Below are 7,086 nucleotides of genomic sequence, written 5' to 3'. Positions count from 1 at the left end.
CAGCCTGTGACCTAACTTGCTGTGTACTTTAGTTTTTGAGATGGAAGTTGGCCATGCATGGTGGTGCATGCCTGAGATAGGAGGATTCTGAATTTGAAGTCAGTCTCAGCAATGGTGAGAAGCTAAGAAACTCAGTGAAAACCTTTCTCTAAGTAAAAATAAAAAATAAGGGAGGGATGTGGCTCAGTGGTAGAGCGCCCATGACTTCAATAACTGGTTTTGCATCCCAAAATATGGGACTGGGGATATAGCTCAGCTGGTAGAGTGCTTGCCTTCTAAGCATGAGGCCCTGGGTTTAATTCCCAGTACCACAAAAACAAAAAACAAAAAAAAAAGGAAAGAAAGAGAGAGATTGATCTTTCATGTCGTTTGAATTCAAGTTAGTCCCACTTTTATTTTACTGCCACACCAGAGAAAGGTGTTTACTGAAACGTTTGGAATGTTTCTATGGGTCAGGGCTATTTTAATAAAAAGGATTTACATATGAAAACAAAATGAATTGAGGACCTTTGTTGGGACACATAAATTACACTACCTCATTTAGAAGAGATTAATACTTTTTAATGTCAACTAATTTTATTCTGCTTTATTCATATGTAAAAAGCTCGGATTGTTGGTAAAGATGGTGCCTGAAGGGGCTGGAAATGTGGCTCAAGTGGTAGAGCACTCACCTGGCATGCGTGCGGCCCAGGTTCCATCCTCAGCACCACCTACAAACAAGATGTTGTGTCCGCTGAAAACTAAAAACTAAAAATAAAAATAAAATAATTCTTTCTCTCTCTCTCTCTCTCTCTCTCTCTCTCTCTCTCTCTCTCTCTCTCTCTCTCTCTCTCTCTCTCTTAAAAAAAAAAAAAAGATGGTGCCTGGAGCATTTCTCTTCCAGGAGCTCAGGTCCATGACACTGAATAGTGTGAACTTTTAATGGCACAATGACACACCTCCAAATCCCCAAAGTGGCGTGAACTCTCAGCCAATAAAGAAGTAAGAGCCCACTCCCCCCTGCTCCTCCTCATGCCCATTGAGCTCATAAATATCAACACCCTCTCCCTCTCCCTCTCCCCATCTCCCTCCCCCTCTCTTCCCCCTTCCCTCTCTCTTCTTCCCCCTTCCCCCTTCTCTTCTATGACAGGCCTCTACAGTCCTGCTTGTTGAGTTTATGGAGCGTTTCCCCCATTCCTACAAAGATGATAAATCAAATCTTTTAAAAATGCTGTCTAGTTCTTGAAGAAAAATGAAATGAAATATGGGAAAATAGTCATTGATAATGTTGAAAGTGGAGTTTTGAGATGAAACAAAATTTCTCACTTTTCCAATTGCATCTGGGTGCTTGTCTCACAAATTTTGAAGAATAAAGTCTATTTATTTAAGCAAGTCGAAATAGAACTCCTACCATGTGGGATGGGGAATGATACCATATAAACTCGTTTTTGTGTGCCATCTTAAAAGTTTACAGATGTTTTTCAGCAGACATGGAAAAATCTATTTAAAATAGGTTTTAGAAAAGGCAGACTGACTACCATATGGGTTCATTTTCATCTTTTCCATGACCCATCTTTCCTCTTTCAACTTCACCATGGGACAAAGGACTTTGTTGAAGGTGTTCCCAAAAGTGGGCATTAAGGTTTTTTTTTTACATTTGAAATAGGCCTTAATGGTGCTCATTAACATATCTTCCAGTTAGCCTCCAGATGTGTTAGAATGAGGCTCATTATCCTGATTACACTGTAATTTTACTATCCCTTCTATTTTATACTAATTCACTATGAAAAAAGAACCCTAGATTTGAATATGTAAACAGAGAGCTAGAAAACTAGAGGTTTATTCTCAGACCTAGGAAGAGCTAAGCTGAAGTTCTGGAATTTATATTGTTGTTCTGAATTTGTGATACTGCTTCCCCTACATTAAAAAAGCTCAGGAGTCATGAGGAGCATTGAGTTAAAATCCAGCATCAGCAACTTAATGAGGCCCTAAGAAACTCAAAGGGACCCTGTCTCCATATAAAAATATTTTAAAAGGGCTGGGGATGTGATTCAGTGGCTGAACACCCCTGAGTTGAATTCCTGGTACCAAAAAGAAAACAACACACACACACACAAAAAAAAACAACAACAACAACAACAAAAAACACCTCCATAACAAGCTCTAAAAGTGCAATTTCTCTTGTGCATGGAAACAACAAATGAAGTTGGGGTTCTCTTCAGATAATTATTCCAGTCTTCACCACACAATGTGGGAACAAGCTGGACTCATGGCACATGGATGCCCACAAAGGGCTTTAGAGACAAGCTGAAAACACCATACAATTATGGAACAAAATGCCCAGGTTTTTAACTGCTGATCTAAGATTCACTAGACTAGTAAGGGTGGGGTATGGAGGTTGATCTGCCACAGAGACCCTCTGAGGAGTCCTGTGAAGATGGCCTCAGTCCTGAGCCTACACAACACTTTTTTTTAAAGAGAGAGATAGAGGTAGAAAGAGAGAGAATTTTAGTTTTTTTTTTTTTTTTTTTTTTTAGTATTTGGCGGACATAACATCTTTGTTTGTATGTGGTGCTGAGGATTGAACCCTGGCCGCAGGCATGCCAGGCGAGCATGCTACCGCTTGAGCCACATCCCCAGCCCAAGCCTACACAACTCTATTTAAAAAATTCTAGTTTCAAACCTGCAGTCTCACCAGGCACACACACACAGAGCACTCCAGTATGGCCTCAAACAAGTTATTTCCCCTCAACCTGATAAATAGAGTGAAGCCCCTGGCAGGCTCTCCTAGCCTGATAAGAGAGAAAGGCAAAAATGTCAGGGTGGAGACCACCAGACAAGATGTTTCTGACCCCAGGGTAAATGACAATGAGAAACCTGGTGTTAGCTGAAGAAGATTGCAAGGGGGGTCAAAAAGCCCAAAATTTTATGTAAATAATACAGCTAATGAACAGGGATTCAGCCAGCCAAAACAAAGATGCACTTGAGATAGATAGCCTGATGAGGACCTGACATACCATTAGTTGTCTTCATTTTCTGATCCTCTGCATAATACTCACCACTCCCCAACTCTATGCCCTTGTCTGGACCAAGGTGAGTGCTGCAATTTCTCCCTATGATTCTCTCCTCAACCAGTCATCTGCTCCATACCAGGAAAGCCCTGCCTTGGTTTTTGTCCTGATCACCCTGGTCTGAGTGAGTGTGCATATCCTGGACATAAAGCCTAAGGCTTGAGACTTTTGAACTTAGCATGCAGAGGGAATGTCTGTAATTAGCCTGTCATTATTACGTGTGCTTTGCAGTGCTTAGAATTAATTTATAATTTTTAGCTCTGAATAGATTATGTCTATTGCAGTACCTAGCATTAAGAATTGTTGTTTTCTTGATTAAGAACCTATAGAGTGAAATTGTGTTGAGTAATTGAGTGAATAAAGCATTGAAAGGGGCATAAGTGCATGGAAATTCTTTATTTCTCTCCTGTACTGCATATATCACAATTGTTGCCCCCTCACAACAAGTACCTAGCCACAATTTTCATTTTCCACCATTGCCACTCTTGCCAGCTTCAAACAACATACTTATCCAGTCTCAAGATAACGAGGCACACTTATCATTTTCTTGCTTTCAGGGTTTTCAGAGTTCTCCCTGTGATTTGTTTTCAGCTTCTTCTTAGCACAGAAATTTGGGCTCTTGATCCATGACAGAAAGCCTACAAAATGATTAAAAGAATGGCACCTAAGGGACTGATTGGACAAGTCTTTAGGCACTGACTCCAACCTAAGCCGAGTGGGCCCAGAATCAAGTCCAAAATGCAAGCTGGTCCATTTTCATTGTTAAAAGACTAAGGATAAGGGCTGGGGATATGAATAAAAGAAATTAAAATACTTTATATAAGATATCTGCTGTTTTCCAGATATTCACTGTACCACATATGATTAAAACCTGACATTTTCCCTCCACTGGGTATATTGTTGTCTATAACTGTATAAGAAGTCACTCTAAAACTTACTAGTTCACATTTGGATTGAACTGCATTCATCTGCAATATTTTTGCTGCATATGTTTAGCTGTTAAGATTACCGAACTTCAGAGGGTGATCTGGCTGCCAAAAAAAAAAAAAAAAAAAAAAAAAGCACCCTGAATCTTCTTCACATGATATCTCAGAATCTAATAAATTAAGGTGAGCTTGTTCTCATTGAGGAGACAGTGTTCTAAAAGAAAAAGCAAAAACATTAAAAAATATTTCCTGATTAGGTACCTGACTAGTACTCTTTCAAAGCCACAACTTTATAAAAGCCATAAAAAAAGAAGAGCCCTGACCCAAAGTTTGTAGAATGCATTCTGCATTTGGCAAGAGTAGGAGTAAAATCGCATTACCACATTTCTGTACACAGATAAGGCTAAAGGACCCATGATATTATGTCACTAATTCTGCCTTTTGTAATAGATGAAGTTTATACAGCTGTTCAGTGTCAAAAAATATTTTCCAAATCCCCCAAGTACTGTGTGTGTGTGTGTGTGTGTGTGTGTGTGTGTGTGACTGCGTGTGTTTATATGCGTGTAGTGCTATTGGTTAAACTGAGAGAATTAATATTCCTGAGCTATATCCTCAATTTTTTCTTTTTTTTTTAATTTTGAAACAGGATCTTACAAAGATGCTTTGTTGTGTGCCCACAATTTTTAAGTACATATCAAGATCAAATATGCCTGACGCAAAGGCAAAACTTACCTCCTTCAGAAGCCATGATTCATCATTATTTTTAAGTAGTGACATTTTTAAATAGTGACATGTATTCAAAAAGGGAGGGGGGTTACACACATATGTGGCTCATGTCAGCAATCTTAATAATTTGGGAGACTTAAGCAGAAGAATCATAATTTCAAATTCAGCCCAGATATTATGAGAGGGCCCTAAGAAACTAAGCAAGATTTTGTGTGAAAACTAAAAATAAAATAAAATACAATTTAAAAAGCCTGGTGATATAGGGGTTTAGGAGAACTACCCTGGGTTAAGTATTCATTCCTCTCCCCTTAAAAAAAGAAAAGAATGAATAAATAAAAGAAAAACAAAATTTTTACATCTGATGAACGTTTTATTCAATGGGGATAATATGTTTGAGAAAAACGTCTAAAGCTTATAGCAAGGATTTAAAATAAACTTGGGAAATTGCTGAAAATTGAATTGAAAAATCAAGAACAAGCAATATTTTTTTTTAAATTTCTTATCAGGAGAAATTTGAAAACAGGCATATTTCATTTCAATCATGATGAAAATGCAGGATGCTATGGAAACTGCAACAAAAGGATTGTATCTGTATCACAAAAGTTTTGTAAATGGACAATATGAAACACTACATTAAAAAAGTGAGGGTGAGACAACATTAAAATAAGTAATATTCTAAATCTCCACTATATGAATTTTATCTGGGAGTATGTCTACAAAACAACACAATACTCCTTGCATAAAGCAGAGGATTTGTGATAGTCTCAAAATAAAAATGATTTCACATCTGTGGCTGTTGTGCAGGGGCTTATATCAAAAAAAGCAAGGTTTGGGGATCAAGCAGTTGAATGAAGATGTGAGGAACTATTGGGATGGTAGGCATCCTACCTTTGAAGGCAGCAATAGCCCATAACCAAACTCTAGCTTCTATTCCTCAGCCCCCCAAATTATTAAATACAATTTTTTTTTTATGCAGGTCAGACAAAGAAGGCATATCAACAACATTTTACTGATGTAAGAGCATGCTCACAAACAAATATTTTTGACCTTGAGTACATAGATTGAATATGAGTGTTTATGACCTTGGTTACTTGCTGAAAATACAGGCCTCTAGAAGCCTGGCCAGGTACTAACATACTTGGTCTTTTTTTGTCCTTCAATGTCTCATGGCATTGAGCATTTTACAACTTCTACTGTAAGGAGCAATGCTAACCTCTCCATTCTTAAGGTGCAACACAGAATGCTGTTTATCTCTAATTCTTACAGACAAAAAATAATAATCCTGCTCTCTTGCCACCTGGGTAAATTATTTTTTAAGTCCACCAGTTCTGATTAACAGGTAAAATGGGGTAAACTTGGATACCTGGGCTGGCCATGCCAGTTGTTCACTGGAGCCATTGGCTGCTATTGTTTCATTTTATGCATCATCCATTGACTGGACTTGAAGGCCTTTATCCTTCTTTTTCTCCCCAGACTCAATCATCACAATGGAGAAGGTTGATGGGTATTTTCAAAATACAGAGATCTTACTCTACTGGATATACTTTGAATCCTATACTTCTTGATTATCTTGCAATTTCTCATTCTGGTAGTTTCTCAAAAACTTGCATCAGTTTTTGCTCTCAGATCTATAGAAACCATTCATCCCATGACCACAGCAGCTGCACATGACTCATTTGACTACTTCTCCAAATCATCTATGCCACTGCTGCCACTTTTTTCTTTGGCCAGGGGCTGGAGCCTGGGCTTCAGCAATTCATTGATAGTTCAACTTCCAAGGTTTGTGTTTGCACACAGTGCAGTCTGAATCCTTATTTCTGTTTACAAGGAACTAATCCCATTATGTCACAGATTTCCACAGGAGTTCACTGTAATTGGACTGAGGCAACAAAGTGTTGTATGCTTCTTCGTGTCCATAGGTGCCACTACTCCCCTAAAAATCTCCATTAATCTATCAGGACTGAGATATCTCTCACCTGCAAATATCCTAAAGACTATGCGAGTTGCTGTGTGGGTGTTGAGACCCAGGATGTAAAATTTTGGTCTCTAGCAATTGAGAGATGTGAGGAAGAGTTGGCAGTGTAGTCATGCTTATGCAGAGGTAACAATAGCTCCCAGGTAGCCCAGAGCATTCAGCCCTCAGAATCCTGCATCATTCCGTAGGTTTTTCCATATATAGGCCAGAAAATGAAGGTGTGTGTTCAATATTTTACATAGTGAACACATGCTCAGAAGAAAATGTTTATGACAATGAATGTATACACTTAATCAAAGTATTCATTACTTAAATAAATGATAATAATATTAATAATAATCATCATCATAATCATAACAGTAACCTGTTGGAAGCATCAACAACAGAGTAGCTATAGCCATGTGTGGCC

General features: G+C 38.3%; 1 non-coding gene across 1 annotated transcript; it reads left to right on the top strand.

Moving 5' to 3' along the window:
- The first annotated feature begins 240 nt into the window (after positions 1-240).
- On the top strand, positions 241-314 carry Trnar-ucu (transfer RNA arginine (anticodon UCU)). Its single transcript has one exon. It is a non-coding gene; the product is annotated as a tRNA-Arg (tRNA).
- The last annotated feature ends 6,772 nt before the right edge of the window (positions 315-7,086 follow it).

This window comes from Marmota flaviventris, unplaced genomic scaffold, assembly GCF_047511675.1.
Source record: "Marmota flaviventris isolate mMarFla1 unplaced genomic scaffold, mMarFla1.hap1 Scaffold_1504, whole genome shotgun sequence".
Taxonomy (NCBI): domain Eukaryota; kingdom Metazoa; phylum Chordata; class Mammalia; order Rodentia; family Sciuridae; genus Marmota; species Marmota flaviventris.
This window is presented reverse-complemented; position numbering and strand designations above follow the sequence as displayed.